We start from the raw sequence: 16,191 nt of genomic DNA, 5'->3' as shown, positions 1-16,191 counted from the left end.
TATACTATATTCCATAATACAGTGTCCTCTTCCCTACTAATAAACATTCAGGTTATTTCCAGTTTTTACTGTTACAAATAAAACCACAATAAGCATCCTTGAGTATGACTTCTTAAGTTGAAATGCCAGTATTTTTCAAGAATGTATATGGATAATTTAAAATGGAAGATTATAGGGTACACATAGTCTCACTCATAACAGATCTTGCTAAATTCCCCATAAACTTACTATCACAAATACTATTCAATTAACAATGCCCATTTTCCACAGTCTCAATAACATATGGTATAAAACTTCAAATTTTTGCCAGTTTGATAAGGGAAAATGGTTTCAGATTAACTTTTACTGCTTTTCCCAGGGTGGGAAAGTCATCATAAAAATCCTCTTTAAAATAATTTTATATGATGCATTAAGTAAAACTCAAGTTGATATATTAATTTTTTCTGTATTTCTATTTTATTATACCATACAATCAGATGTCCTTATTCAGGGACTATTTAAGACTCTGTCTTTAGGGCAAAACTCCCTTCTCTCACTGAAGTAAGACTGTTAATTGGTTTTTGAATCTGATTACTGATACAAATGGGATCAACAGTAAAAGCACTAAGCAATTTACTTTATTTTCACAGTCCATTGCCAAGTAAAACAGCTGATAAGTTCCCATGAAACTAAGAAATTGTCCATCCTCCTAAAAGGCAAGCCAATAAAAAAAGAAAAATTCCTAAGCAGACATAACTGACACCTTGTTAAAGAAGCCTTTCCTTATAGTCAGTTCTTCAGGCTTGGGATTATGGGAAGAGTCTGAGCATATTCAGGCTCTCACTGCACTTTATATTGTACATACCATCTGCTTTTACTCAGGATAAAAGCTAGAGGTGAGCTTTAGGGTCTCTCAATGCATGGGCTTGAACAATCAAATCCAGTTATTTTTAGAACTAGGGATCCATGCACAGTTTCACTGGCTGTGCTGTGATACTGATAAGGAGGCCCAGTGGCCCAGAGAGTCTGACTTTTGAGAGGAATAAAAAGAGAAGCCCCTATCTCAATAAAGAGTGTCAGGGAAAAATGTGCTGAACTCTTCATTCTCCATAGCAGTGCCAATGCAGAGGAGAAGTAGTGGGCTCTGAAGTGCATTCAATGGACAGACATTTTCCAAGTGTGTTGTATTTATCCCAGGTAAAAGAAAGACACATTTTATAAAGATAAGTGCTTTTCATTCAATGAATGAATGATGTGGGAAAATAGTTTGAAGATTAAACCATACTGAAATTGACACCAAAGTAATATATAAGCATTTTTAGGTCATATACCCTATCTATATGGCTTTAGGTGAGAATTTAATCTCTTTAATTTTTTAACTGACTCATATATAAAATGGAGTTACTAATATGTCACTGACAACTTCATAGGGCTATGAGAGTCAGAAGAGAGCATTGTCATGTTGGGAAACCTCCAAACTACAGTTATGGATTCATTCATTTTTTAATCTATTCAACAAATTGTTATCGAGTATATAGCAAGTTCCAGAAATGCACACACACGCACGTATACTTTAATATATATGATCAATTTGGATAAATGCTGGGAAGGAATGTGGGCTCTTAGCTATTATGTCGACCTTAAGCAAGGATTCTTGCTCTAGAGGATAAATGCAGGCTAACGGAAGAGAGTAATATTTAAAACAAGCATAGGAAGGTGAGTTCAAGTTATTCGAGCCAAGGGTCTGGGAGTTTAAGGGGTCAGAGGCAGAGCAGCGCTTCCTGTAGGAAAAAGAGCATGTAAAATGCCTTAGGCAAAAAATGATTAACTAGGAAACTCCTTGAGCTTTTCTTTAGTTATTTTTACAGTAAATTCCAACTCTTGTAAAGTAAAATGTATATATAATATAATTTAGGATATTTGCTCTAAAAGCTTTCATTTTAGAAAATATATTATTAAAATGGGCTAATTACTTGAATTACTATGTTCGGTGGCAGATGGAAGGCTTTTAATATCCCTAATTCACATCCTATTGTACTTAGCACTTTTATGCATATATGTGCATTTGTTCTCTTTCTTTAAAACTAAAAACAAAATGTCCTTTAGCACTTCCAGCCTATCTTCAGTAATGGCTGAACCTATAGCAGCCTTAACTGGTCCCTTTCCCAAATGAGAACGTACATGAGGTATAATTTTATAGGCATATTGAGTTAGTAATTCTATCTGTATTTGTTTACTATGTTACATGAGCCATTTTGTTTGTAGATATACCCACTTAAAATATTTTTTTCTGAGTATAAAAATAACATAGATATTATAGAACACTGATATCAGGCAAAAAAGTATAACATTAAGTAACAATCACATGATACTACCAACTAGATTTAGATGTTACTAACGTTTTAGAGCATACATACATTTACAGTCTTTTTGTTCTAAACATATGTGTACTTAAACAAAATGGATATTATCTGGAATATGCATGAATGTATTCAGCTACTTCTAATATCTATAATATTTCTCCTGTTAGTAAATATTCCTTAGAATTATTTTAATATCTGCAAAATGTTCAACAAAGTTTATCTAAACACAAAGCTCACTTAAAAATTTACCTAGTCCTAAATATTTAAGTAGTTTCAACTTCTTACTAATCTAAATCATGCTGTCATAGATCTTCATGTACACGAATGTTTGGTTATATATTCAATTTGTTACTGGCAATTAATTCCTAGAAATTTAATTGCTAGATTAAAAATAACACGCATTCTTGATACATATTGCCAAATTGCCCTCCAGAAATAATGTACAAATTTATATTTCTACCAATAATGTTTTCATGTGTTTTCACATATTCAACAACACATATTCAGCCAGTAGGTAGTTGGCTATTTTAAAATTCTCTGTCATTATGGTAGTCTTCAAAATATACCCTTAAATTTCAATTTCTTGAATTAAAAGACTGAATTTTAATTAATTTTTGACCTATAAAATTTGTGCATAATTAATGTATAAAACTTTGAGTTTGGAACTAAGTCTACACTAGTGAAACCATCACCACAATCTATGCCATAAACATATCCACACCTGTAGAAGTTTCTTCCCACCTTATTATATTTATGTTTAAAGATGAGAAGCATTAACATAAGATTTACACTCTTAGCCAAGTGTTAAGTATACAGTACATTAACTAAAGGCACTATGCTGTACAGTAAATTTCTAGGACTTCTTCATCTTGTATAAACAGAACTTTGTACTCCTTGTCTAATATCTCCCCATATATCCCCACCCCGGCCCTTGGAAACCCCCATTCTACTCTCTGCTTCTATGAGTTTCATTATTTTAGATTCCTTATAAAAGTGATATTTGTCCTCCTGTGTCTGGCTTATTTCACTTAGCATAGTGTCCTCCAGGTTCATCCATGTTGAAACAAATGGCAGAATTTCCTTCTTTTTATATAAGAATATTCCATTATCTTCATCCATTCATCCATTGAACATTTAGATTGTTTCAACATCATTACTGTTGTGAATAGTGCTGCAATGAACATGGAGGTCTTAATATCTTTTTGAGACTCTGATTTCATTTCTTTTGGATAAATACTTATAAGTAGGATTGTGGGATATGGTGATTAAATTTTTAGTTTTTTGAGGAACCTCCATACTGTTTTCCATAGTGGTGGTACCTGTTTACAGTCCCACCAACAATGACCAAGTGTTCCAATTCTCCTCATTCTTTCCAAAATTTGTTATTGTTATTTTAATAGCCATCCTAACAGATGTAGGGTAATAAATAGCTCATTGTTGTTCTGATTTGAATTTCCTGATGATTTTGTGACATTGAACACCTTTTCATATGTTTGACATCTGTATGTCATCTTTGGGGAAATGTCTATTCAGTTCCTTTGCTCATTTTTGAATTGGGTTATTTATTAATATTTGCTGTTGAGTTGTAGGTGTTCCTTATGTATTTTGGATATTACCCCTTTATCAGATACATGGTTTATAAATATTTTCTCACATTCTATAGGTTGTCTTTTCATTTTGTTGTTTGCTTTGCTGTGCGGAAGCTTTTTATTTTGACATAATCTCACTTTTGTATTTTTGCTTTTGTTGTCTGTGTTTTGAGGTTGTATCCCAGATATTCATTGCCAATGTCAATGGCAAGAAGCTTTTTCTTCTAGGAATTTTAGGGCTTACATTTAAGGCCTAATTTCAAGTCTTGCATTTAAGTCTTTAAATCATTTGAGCTGATTTTTTGGGTATGGTGTGAGATATCCACTTTTCCCAGCACCATTTATTAAAGAGACTCTCCTTTCCCCATTGTGTATTCTTACCACCATTGTGAAAAATCAGTTTGCTGAATATGCCTAGGTTTATTTCTGGGCTCTCTGTTAAGTTCCATTGGTCCATATGTCTGTTTTTATACCAGCACTATACTATTTTGATTACTGTAACTTTATGATACATTATGAAGTTAGGAAGTGTGATGCCTCTAGCTTTGTTCTTCTTACTCAAGGTTTTTACTTGGGCCATTCAGGGTCTTTTGTGATTCCATATGAATTTTAGGATTGTTTTTTCTATTTCCGTAAAGAATACCATTGGAATTTTGATGGGAATAGCATTGAATCTGAAGATCACTTTGGTTAATAGAGACATTTTAAAAATATTAATTCTTCCAATTGATGAACATTTATTTGTGAAGAAAGACTGATTTTCCCTCATATTTATTTTTGCTTGTATATGTTCTTTTGTGATCTGTTACTTTTCCACTTTTCTTTCTGCTATTCGTAATGTTATTATTGACTTATGAGTCCTGTACAGATGGAAGCTTTTAACATTTTTGTGTGCCGTATTTGAAAAGAGTATTCCTATTTATTGATTTGTGGTATTACAAATTGGGAAAGAAAGGAATATTTGATAAATGGTGATGATAAATTATTTTGGTAAGAATACAGGGAAAAGAGGCTTAGAATAGGTATTAAACCTTTACTCTGTACATTCATAAAAGTTCACTTCAGGTAGGTTGAAGAGGCAAATGTAAAAAATATTAAATTAAGAAGAAATCATAGGATAATATCTCTGATTTAGAACTGGTGACATCCATTTTAAGCATAAAGGTAATAAAAGAAATTTGTAAAGGAAAAAGTTAAGATTTGGCCATAGTGAAAAAATAAATAAAACCTACAGTATAGGTTTAATATCCTTTTTTCTTAATATAAATTTATTTATTTTGGGGGGGCTGCATTGGGTCTTCATTGCTGTGCGCGGGCTTTCTCTAGTTGCGGCGAGCGGGGGCTACTCTTTGTTGCGGTGTGTGGGCTTCTCATTGCGGTGCTTGTTGCAGAGCACAGGCTCTAGGCATGTGGGCTGCAGTAGTTTTGGCACTCGGGCTCAGTAGTTGTGGCTTGTGGGCTCTAGAGCACAGGATCAGTAGTTGTGGCACACGGGCTTAGTTGCTCCACGGCATGTGGGATCTTCCCAGGCCAGGGCTCGAACCCGTGTCCCCTGCATTGGCAGGCAGATTCTTAGCCACTGTGCCACCAGGGAAGTCCCTAATATCCTTTTAAAAAAAGATTTCCAAGGGGAAATGACTGACTTTAAATGTAAAATCATCCTAATAATGGGTGAAACCAAACAACATAAAAATACTGTTTAACTCTTTTCTGGAGTCAATATTTTAACTCATATTCTAAAATGCAGAACCATTTTTATAGTAAGATAAGATTCAAGTAAACTGGAATTTCATATATAAGAATGACAATCATTTTGAAGTAAAAGTGTTTGTATTTTGGTGGTGTTTTATTAAAGAACAATATTGCCTTTCTAATTGACATGCATTTAATTCCAGAGAGTCCTTCTTCTGTTCGGCCTCTCTTGAGCTGAAGCCCAGGTGGCAGTACCTACTATGGAGACCACACTAATGTCACCCATGTTGTCTGATGACTCATGACCAGAGCCCCAATCTCTTTCTTAGGTTCAGAGCTGATGTTCCTAACTGCATATTAGAGCACCACACCTGGATGTCAGGCTGTAAATTAATCTGTCCCAAGCAGAAGTGATCATTCTCTCTCTCCAATCTCCTCCTCCTTAGTTATCTCCTCTGTCAGTTAATGATATCATTGATCACCTAGATGCCTGTTCTTGGTGTCATTCTGTACCCCCCCTTGTTTGCCATTGCACAGACCTAATTCTCAATAATCATTTGTGATTCCACTTTAGAAACCTTCCTAATTTTCTTCTTTTCTTTGTTTCTTAATGGTATTTGTCTAGTTTAGGCTCTTCTCATTGATCACCTCACTCTTTCAAGAGCTTGCTAATTTGTCTTTTTATCTCTTTTCTTTTCTTCATTCCAAAACCTAGTTAGATGCTAAAAAAAAAATCTGTAAAGAAACCCTCCTTGTATATTCTGGAATATTCACAACTATGAAGACAACTTTAAGAAAGTGTGCTCTTCATACATCTCTTTCAAACCTCCATATGCCATCACACTTTTTTTTTTTAATCTTAAAAATTGCAAGTGTTTCCTAAGCAGAAGTAGTTCTGCCAAGTAACATATAGAGCTCTGTTAAAGCAATGACTGGGTGCTTGCCAATGATTGTGGGTGAAGGACAAGAAGAGGAAAACATGAGAGGAGAGTTAATAGTATTCACTCCTTTCCTCTACGTCCTGCTCAGTTTGCTCTCATCTCCTCCCTCTTCTTCTCTCAACTCTTAACTTTTTAGATCAAGGAGTATGGTGGCCTCTACTCAGTACGCTGGCAAGGGATACAGAAATAAATAAGCTGAAATTTAATCAAATATGGGTCAAACACTGAAATGAACCACTAAAACAAAGAAAATCTTTCACTTATAAATTGTCTATCTTTAGATTTGCCATAGTCAAGTACTACACAGATATAACTTCCCTTAAATAAGGTTTTTTTTTCTCCCCAAAGTGAGGAACCCTTGTATTATTCAAGAAACTGAGATTACAGTGATTTTTTATGTTAATTGTTGAGTAATTATGGCTTCATCATTGTAGTAAAATGTTGGGACAGATGTCTAATTAAAGCTGATGAAATTATTGAAGTTATCCACTGAAGGGAACAAAATGCTTAGCAATTCTTCTTTGACGTCAGTGTACCCACCGTGATTCTGCAGTGAAATTATCAGCAGAACAAAGATGGGAGTATATACTTAAATATAGTAATTCTATCAAATAATATATTTTCTTAATTGTAAAGGGCTTTGATTTATAAATATATCAAATTCTTCAAAAACTAAATAACCAGCTTGATAGTTGGTCATATAGATGTAATTAAAATGAAATGATCTCTAATTCTCATTCATTACACTGAAGACTTTTCTCTATAAAATGGAAGCTAATGCTCAGTTTGATAAAAAATTTATTTTGGTAATAATAAAATTATTAACTCTCCTGTATGAGTTTCTGTGGAATTTTTTATGAGAGCTAAAGTCTACACGTTTGTAAGCACATATTTATTTGATTGGAAAAAAAGAAAGTGAAAATTTCCTTCAGAATAAAGCTTGGAAATAATAGAAAGTGATATTATTGAAGTATTTTTGCGTAGCATGTTTCAAAAGTATATTTCTTTGGGACAGCCACCCTGTTAACATTGAAGAACTCAGGGCACTCTCTCGATAAAGTATTTAAAGGAAGGAGGTTATTCTGGCCTCTCCCTAATAAATGACCTTTGGTATGGTCTTAGAAGAATGGGGCTAAGCTGTCCTTTACTTTTGTTCTTTGAGTCCCATGTGCTTATCATGATTGTGACAGAGTTTAATTTTCTCTAAGTCCTATAATAAAACAAAACTGTAAACAGAAACCAAAAACCATACAAAAAGAAAAAACAATCTTTCGTATCCTTCTTAATATACACAGAATTATGAGGATTCATTTAGAAGCCTGGTGGGAAATTCAGTATAAGAAGGTATTTAAATAGAAAAAATTAAAATGCTAAGAATAACTGTTTATTGAGAACCTGCCATGTGCCTAGCACCATGCTAAATGCTTTACAGACAATATCTCAGTTAATCCTCACCACAACTCTTTTTTAACGCATTATGAAAGAAAAGTGATAATCTGGCACCTACTAAAACAAATGAACCAAACATTCAAATGATTTCTTTAACTACACTTAAGGCAGTTATTGAATACCTCTATGTGTTGGATGCCAAGGCTAGAAAAATAGTCTGCTATTGTCCTCTAGTTCATGAGGAAAATGTTATCACAAAGAAAAAGTTGTCAGTTGAATTTAGGCAAATCTGTTTCAGCATAGGCAAGGAACAAAAGAAGATCTGGAAAAAAACTGAAATGCTTTTTTTCGACTGCCACCCCTGACTTTATCCACTCTGCCACTCCACACTGATTCCTGGTACCACACCTAACTCACCCCTTCTCTCCTCCCAGTAGAACTCCTCTCAGATAACTCCATCCTGTAGCTCCCCTCTTCACAGTATCTTCATCAAGCATGTCTGGTCTCTGTCCTATTCTATTAGAGCACTTTTATCTACCATCAACTGTGACAGTGAACTAATTGGATAAACGAATCCTTACTTTTGTGTTAATAAGAAACAATAGCTTATAAGATATTCTTCCCAGGTAACAGGTAATTTTCTCACTGAACTCCTCTTGCAGTAAAGTGTCAAAGTATTTCTAGGAACTGAGAAAGGGTGATAGGAGAGCAATTTGGGGGCAGAGTAGAAAGGGCATTTCGTTTCCTTCAGTGTACTCACTCGTAAATTTTTCACTTGATAAATTGTCTTTCCTTAATTCAACAAGTGTAGCATCTTTCATATGTAAGGCTAGTTTTAGGTGCTGGGGGTACAATGGTGAATGAGACAGCATAGCCCTCACCAGGCCCCACCTAGGGCTGTTACATATTTCTAGGATCGGTAAAGTGCTCAGAGGAGAATAACATACAGACTCTATGCTCAAGAAGTTTATGAGCTCAGAAGCCATAACTTAAATACTTCGATGATGCTTTTTCTTTACTTATAGAATTGGTCATATATAGGTCAAACACTGACCTCTACTTGCTCTTTAACAAAGCGTGCTAAAGGCTGTTGAATGAGATCACCCAAGTGTGCTTTAGGAAACTGTCTTCTCTGATCACTCTGTTAGGAGTATAAATACAAAGCAGGGTTCACAAACTCAAATATGTACACAGGCCCAATATGTTAAAAAAAAAAAAATCAGTGATGTCAATTGAGTGTAAGACAAGATAGGTTGATTGGGACTGTGTTCATTTGAGAAATATGTATATTACTTGATGACATTCAAATACAAAACTTACAAACATAGTGCCAGCCAACTAAAGCACAGCCAAAGACCCCAGAATTCGATCTCCATGTCACTACATTTTTATCTCTGATTGGTAGGATTGACTGTGATATTCAAAAGATGAAAAACCTTAACAAATCAGTGAATTAAAGTTCTATTTATGCTTCCGTGGGCTAACTAAAATTAGCTTAAGAAATGTTATCTTATTCTCTTCAAAACTAGTTATTTCATGCCTACAATGTCTTGGACTCTGTTCTAGGTGCTTGGGATACATTTGTGGCAAGCTAGATGAAAATATCTGTCTTTGTGGGGTTTACATTCTAGCAAGGTAAAGAAGTAAATAACAAATGATTTTTAAAAGTACTCTGGCAAAAGAGAAAATGGGGACAGGTTAATGGTAAATAGAAGATAGTTGTAGTGGTTGCAATTTTTCATAGGCGATCAAGGAGAACATATTTAAAAGGGGGATTTGAGCCATTTCTTCAGAGTCATGGTTGAGTTGCCATGTGATCGGTCAGTAAATACTTTTCAAGCTGAGGAAAGAGCCACCTGGGAAGATAATTTGCGATTTTTGTGAGGCCTGTTCAAGTGACATTTAAGGGGGCCAGTGGTTGGAGTGAAGTGAATGAGGGGTACAGTAGAACGCTAAGGGACTTATAAACCATTTTAAAGACTTGCTTTTCTCTGAATAAAATGGGGATTGTTACATGTTTCCCCCCACCCCAGAGGAAATTATCTAAATTATGTTTTGAGGATTATTCCAGCTATACTGTTGAGGATAAACTCTCTGAGAACAAAGGTAGAAACATGGAGACAAGTTTGGAGGCTATTTAATAATCCAGGCAAAAGATAATAGCTTATAAAATATTCCTTCTTAGTAACATGTAACGTTCTCACTGACCTCCTTTGGTGATAAAGTGTCAAGGTATTTCTGGAAACTGAAATGGCTCAGATGGCGGTGGTAGCTGGGATTTATAATTGTTAAGAAACTTGACAAATCTATTCGGGTGGTAATGACAGCAATGGTGAGTTATCCCCCTGATGACGTGTGATTAAAAGCTATTGTTAGGGAAGAGGGAGCAGGAATGTTCTGAAAGCAGGAATGAGGACTAAGGAACATAAGAATATTATCTTCAGACCCACTTGTACAAAGGCTGTGTTTGTAGGTTTTGGCAATGGTCACTCCATAAGAGAGCCCATAGGGAAGCACAGTCCTCAGGAAAGAACCAGATTTCAACTTCGGAAAGGAAATAAAGGGAATATTAAGAGAAGAGGCTGAGAATGAATATAGAGCATTTTGGCTGGTGGTGAACCATATATCTCAGAAGGTACAATGGAAGTTTGAAGAATTGATTAGGGATAGGCGAAAGATAGAGAAGGGGCGGGGTGAATATATAATTTATCTTCCAAATGGGGCATTTCTTAAAGTGTGTGGGACACCACTGACACATATTCCAGGATAACAGACATATATCAGAAACACTGCAGGCCCACCTGGACTCACGGTAGAGGTGGTAACCCTGATTGCCTTATGAAGATTAGAATGTGAGAGATGACGGGTACTCTGGCATCTGGGGCTTCCTTAAATGACAGCCATAAATAGGGTTAAAGAGCCTAATGCGGTTTGCTGAATTTAAGGCAGATAATAGCAGCGGAGTTGGAGTGTAGAGAGGAAAGTCACACATTTGAGCTGAGATCTGAATTGTTACTGAACACAAGTTCATGCGCCAAGGCACAGTGAGGACAAACAATACCAAAATATCTCACTTTGGAGCAGAGAAAGGTTTATTGCAGAGCCATGCAAGGAGAACCAGGTGGGGGGCCTCATGCCCCACCCCAAACCCTGAACACCGCAGAGGGTTTCAGCAAAGCATTTTTAAAGGCAAAGTGATGGAGGGGGTGGTTCACAGGGTATGTGATCAATTTGTGCACAATTACTCTTTTTTCCTTTTTTTGAATTTTATTTATTTTTTTATACAGCAGGTTCTAATTAGTCATCAGTTTTATACACATCAGTGTATACATGTCAATCCCAATCTCCCAATTCGTCACACCACCATCCCCACCCCCCAGCGGTTTTCCCCTCTTGGTGTCCTTACGTTTGTTCTCTACATCTGTGTCTCTATTTTTGCCCTGCAAACCAGTTCATCTGTACCATTTTTCTAGCTTCCACATACATATGTTTATATACAATATTTGTTTTTCTCTTTCTGACTTACTTCACTCTGTATGACAGTCTCTAGATCCATCCACGTATCAACAAATGACCCAATTTCGTTCCTTTTTATGGCTGAGTAATATTCCATTGTATATATCTACCACAACTTCTTTATCCATTCGTCTGTCAATGGGCATTTAGGTTGCTTCCATCACCTGGCTATTGTAAATAGTGCTGCAATGAACATTGGGGTGCATGTGTCTTTTTGAATTATGGTTTTCTCTGGGTATATGCCCAGTAGTGGGATTGCTGGATCATATGGTAATTCTACTTTTAGGTCTTTAAGGAACCTCCATACTGTTCTCCATAGTGGCTGTATCAATTTTCATTCCCACCAACAGTGCAAGAGGGTTCCCTTTTCTCCACACCCTCTCCAGCATTTGTTGTTTGTAGATTTTCTGATGATGCCCATTCTAACTGATGTGAGGTGATACCTCATTGTAGTTTTGATTTGCATTTCTCTAATAATTAGTGATGTTGAGCAGCTTTTCATGTGCTTCTTGGCCATCTGTATGTCTTCCTTGGAGAAATGTCTATTTAGGTCTTCTGCCCATTTTTGGATTGGGTTGTTTGTTTCTTTAATATTCAGCTGCATGAGCTACTTACTTAATTAGAGATTAATCCTTTGTCTGTTGATTCATTTGCAAATATTTTCTCCCATTCTGAGGGTTGTCTTTTCATCTTGTTTATGGTTTCTGTTGCTGTGCAAAAGCTTTGAAGTTTCATTAGGTCCCATTTGTTTATTTTTCTTTTTATTTCCATTACTCTAGGAGGTGGATCAAAAAAGATCTTGCTGTGATTTATGTCAAAGAGTGTTCTTCGTATGTTTTTCTCTAAGAGTTTTATAGTGTCCAGTCTTACATTTAGGTCTCTAATCCATTTTGAGTTTATTTCTGTGTATGGTGTTAGGGAGTATTCTAATTTCATTCTTTTACATGTAGCTGTCCAGTTTACCCAGCACTACTTATTGAAAAGACTGTCTTTTCTCCATTGTATATCCTTGCCTCCTTTGTCATAGATTAGTTGACCATAGGTGCGTGGGTTTATCTCTGGGCTTTCTATCTTGTTCCGTTGATCTGTGTTTCTATTTTTGTGCCAGTACCATATTGTCTTGATTACTGTAGCTTTGTAGTATAGTCTGAAGTCAGGGAGTCTGATTGCTCCAGCTCCGCTTTTTTGCCTCAAGACTACTCAGGCTATTCGGGGTCTTTTGTGTCTCCATACAAATTTTAAGATTTTTTCTCCTAGTTCTGTAAAAAAAATGCCATTAGTAATTTGATAGGGATTGTATTGAATCTGTAGATTGCTTTGGGTAGTATAGTCATTTTCACAATATTGATTCTTCCAATCTAAGAACATGGTATATCTCTCCATCTGCTTGTATCATCTTTAATTTCTTTCATCAATGTCTTATAGTTTTCTGCATATGGGTCTTTTGTCTCCTGAGGTAGGTTCATTCCTAGGTGTTTTATTCTTGTTGTTGCAGTGGTAAATGGGAGTGTTTCCTTAATTTCTATTTCAGATTTTTCATCATTAGTGTATAGGAATGCAAGAGATTTCTGTGCAAGAGATTTCTTTAATTTTGTATCCTGCAGCTTTAACAAATTCATTGATTAGCTCTAGTAGTTTTCTGGTGGCATTGTTAGGATTCTCTGTGTATAGTATCATGTCATCTGCAAACAGTGACAGTTTTACTTCTTCTTTTCCAATTTGTATTCCTTTTATTTCTTTTTTTTTTAACTGATTGCTGTGGCTAGGACTTCCAAAACTATGTTGAATAATAGTGGTGAGAGTGGACATCCTTGTCTCGTTTCTGATCTTAGAGGAAATGCTTTCAGTTTTTCACCATTGAGAATGATGTTTGCTGTGGGTTTGTCATATATGGCCTTTATTATGTTGAGGTAGGTTCCCTCTATGCCCACTTTCTGGAGAGTTTTTATCATAAATGGGTGTTGAATTTTGTCAAAAGCTTTTTCTGCATCTATTGAGATGATCATATGGTTTTTATTCTTCAGTTTGTTAATATGGTGTATCACATTGATTGATTTGCGTATATTGAAGAATCCATGCATCCCTGGGATAAATCCCACTTGATCATGGTGTATGATCCTTTTAATGTGTTGTTGGATTCTGTTTGTTCGTATTTTGTTGAGGATTTCTGCATCTATATTCATCAGTGATGTTGTTCTGTAATTTTCTTTTTTTTGTAGTATCTTTCTCTGGTTTTGGTATCAGGGTGATGGTGGCCTCATAGAATGAGTTTGGGAGTGTTCCTTCCTCTGCAGATTTTTGGAAGAGTTTGAGAAGGATGGGTGTTAGCTGTTCTCTAAATGTTTGATAGAATTCACCTGTGAAGCCATCGGGTCCTGGACTTTTGTTTGTTGGAAGATTTTTAATCAAAGTTTCAATTTCATTACTTGTGATTGATCTTTTCACATTTTCTATTTCTTCCTGGTTCAGTCTTGGGAGGTTATACAATGCTAAGAATTTGTCCATTTCTTCCAGATTGTCCGTTTTATTGGCATAGAGTTGCTTGTAGTAGTCTCTTAGTATGCTTTGTATTTTTGCAGTTTGTGTTGTAACTTCTCCTTTTTCATTTCTAATTTTATTGATTTGAGTCCTCTCCCTGTTTTTCTTGATGAGTCTGGCTAATGGTTTATCAATTTTGTTTATCTTCTCAAAGAACCAGCTTTTAGTTTTATTGATCTTTGCTATTGTTTCTTTGTTTCTATTTCATTTATTTCTGCTCTGATCTTCATGATTTCTTTCCTTCTGCTAACTTTGGGTTTTCATTTGTGATCCAAGATGTGATCTAACCTGGAGAATGATCTGTGTGCACTGGAGAAGAAAGTGTAATCTACTGTTTTGGGATGGAATGTACTATAAATATCAATTGAATCTATCTGGTCTGTTGTTTCATTTAAAGCTTGTGTTTCCTTATTAATTTTCTGTTTGGATGATCTGTCCATCGGTGTAAGTGAGGTGTTAAAGTCCCCCACTATTATTGTGTTACTGTCATTTTCCTCTTTTATAGCTGTTAGCAGTTGCCTTATGCATTGAGGTGCTCCTATGTAGGGTGCATATATATTTATATTTGTAATAACTTCTTCTTGGATTGATCCCTTGATCATTATGTAGTGTCCTTCCTTGTCTCTTGTGACATTCTTTATTTTAAAGACTATTTTATCTGATATGAGTATTGCTACTCCAGCTTTCTTTTGATTTCCATTTGCATGGAATATCTTTTTCCATCCCCTCACTTTCAGTCTGTATGTGTCCCTAGGTCTGAAGTGAGTCCCTTGTAGACAGCATATATATGGGTCCTGTTTTTGTATCTATTCAGCAAGCCTGTGTCTTTTGGTTGGAGCATTTAATCCATTCACGTTGAAGGTAATTATCGATATGTATGTTCCTATGACCATTTATTGTTTTGGGTTTGTGTTTATAGGTCCTTTTCTTCTCTTGTGTTTCCCACTTAGAGAAGTTCCTTTAGCATTTGTTGTAGAGCTCGTTTGGTGGTGCTGAATTCTCATGGCTTTTGCTTGTCTGTAAAGCTTTTGATTTCTCCACTGAATGTGAATGAGATCCTTGCCTGGTAGAGTAATCTTGGTTGTAGTTTCTTCCCTTTAATCATTTTAAGTATATCATGCCACTCCCTTCTGGCTTGTAGAATTTCTGCTGAGAAATCAGCTGTTAGCCTAATGGGAGCTCCCTTGTATGTTATTTGTCGTCTTTCCCTTGTTGCTTTCAATAATTTTTCTTGGTCTTTAATTTTTGCCCCCTTGATTACTATGTGTCTAGGCATGTTTCTCCTTGTGTTTATCCTGTATGGGAGTCGCTGTGCTTCCTGGACTTGGGTGGCTATTTCCTTTCCCATGTTAGGGAAGTTTTCAACTATAATCTCTTCAAATATTTTCTCGGGTCCTCTCTCTCTCTCGTCCTTCTGGGGCCCCTGTAATGCGAATTTGTTGCGTTTAATGTTGTCCCAGAGGTCTCTTAGGCTGTCTTCGTTTCTTTTCATTCTTTTTTCTTTATTCTGTTCCACAGCAGTGAATTCCACCACCATTCTGTCTTCCAGGTCACCTGTCCATTCTTCTGCCTCAGTTATTTTGCTATTGATTCCTTCTAGTGTAGTTTTCATTTCAGTTATTGTATTGTTCATCTCTGTTTGCTTGTTCTTTCATTCTTCTCGGTCTTTGTTAAACATTTCTTGCATCTTCTCGATCTTTGCCTCCATCCTTTTTCCGAGGTCCTGGATGATCTTCACTATCATTATTCTGAATCCTTTTTCTGGAAGGTTACCTATCTCCACTTCATTTAGTTGTTTTTCTGGGGTTTTATCTTGTTTCTTCATCTGGTACATAGCCCTCTGCCTTTTCATCTTGTCTATTTTGTGTGAATGTGGTTTTTGTTCCACAGGCTGCAGGATTGTTTACCTGTGCACAGTTCTGTTAGGTTGATGTTTAGGTAACAGGGTGGTTAACTTTATCGGTCCTTAGGCACCAAGATGTCCAGGGTCTGTGTGCTCATGATCATCAAGTAGTAAATGTCTTCCATTTGGTGATGGTTTTTAGCATCTGAAAAACTCACGAAATATGCATGGGTCCTTCAGAGAGGAGCTACAGCAGAGGATATGGGAGAGGGGTCTGTCCCGGGAAGGCCCCCTGGGATCCTGCTCTGTTAGAATGACAAACAGAAGCAACCTATTTCAAA

The sequence above is a fragment of the Grampus griseus genome (genome assembly GCF_964374135.1).
Source record: "Grampus griseus genome assembly, chromosome: 4".
In the NCBI taxonomy this organism is placed as follows: domain Eukaryota; kingdom Metazoa; phylum Chordata; class Mammalia; order Artiodactyla; family Delphinidae; genus Grampus; species Grampus griseus.
The sequence above is the reverse complement of the archived record's forward strand: the minus strand, read 5'-3'. Positions refer to the sequence as shown.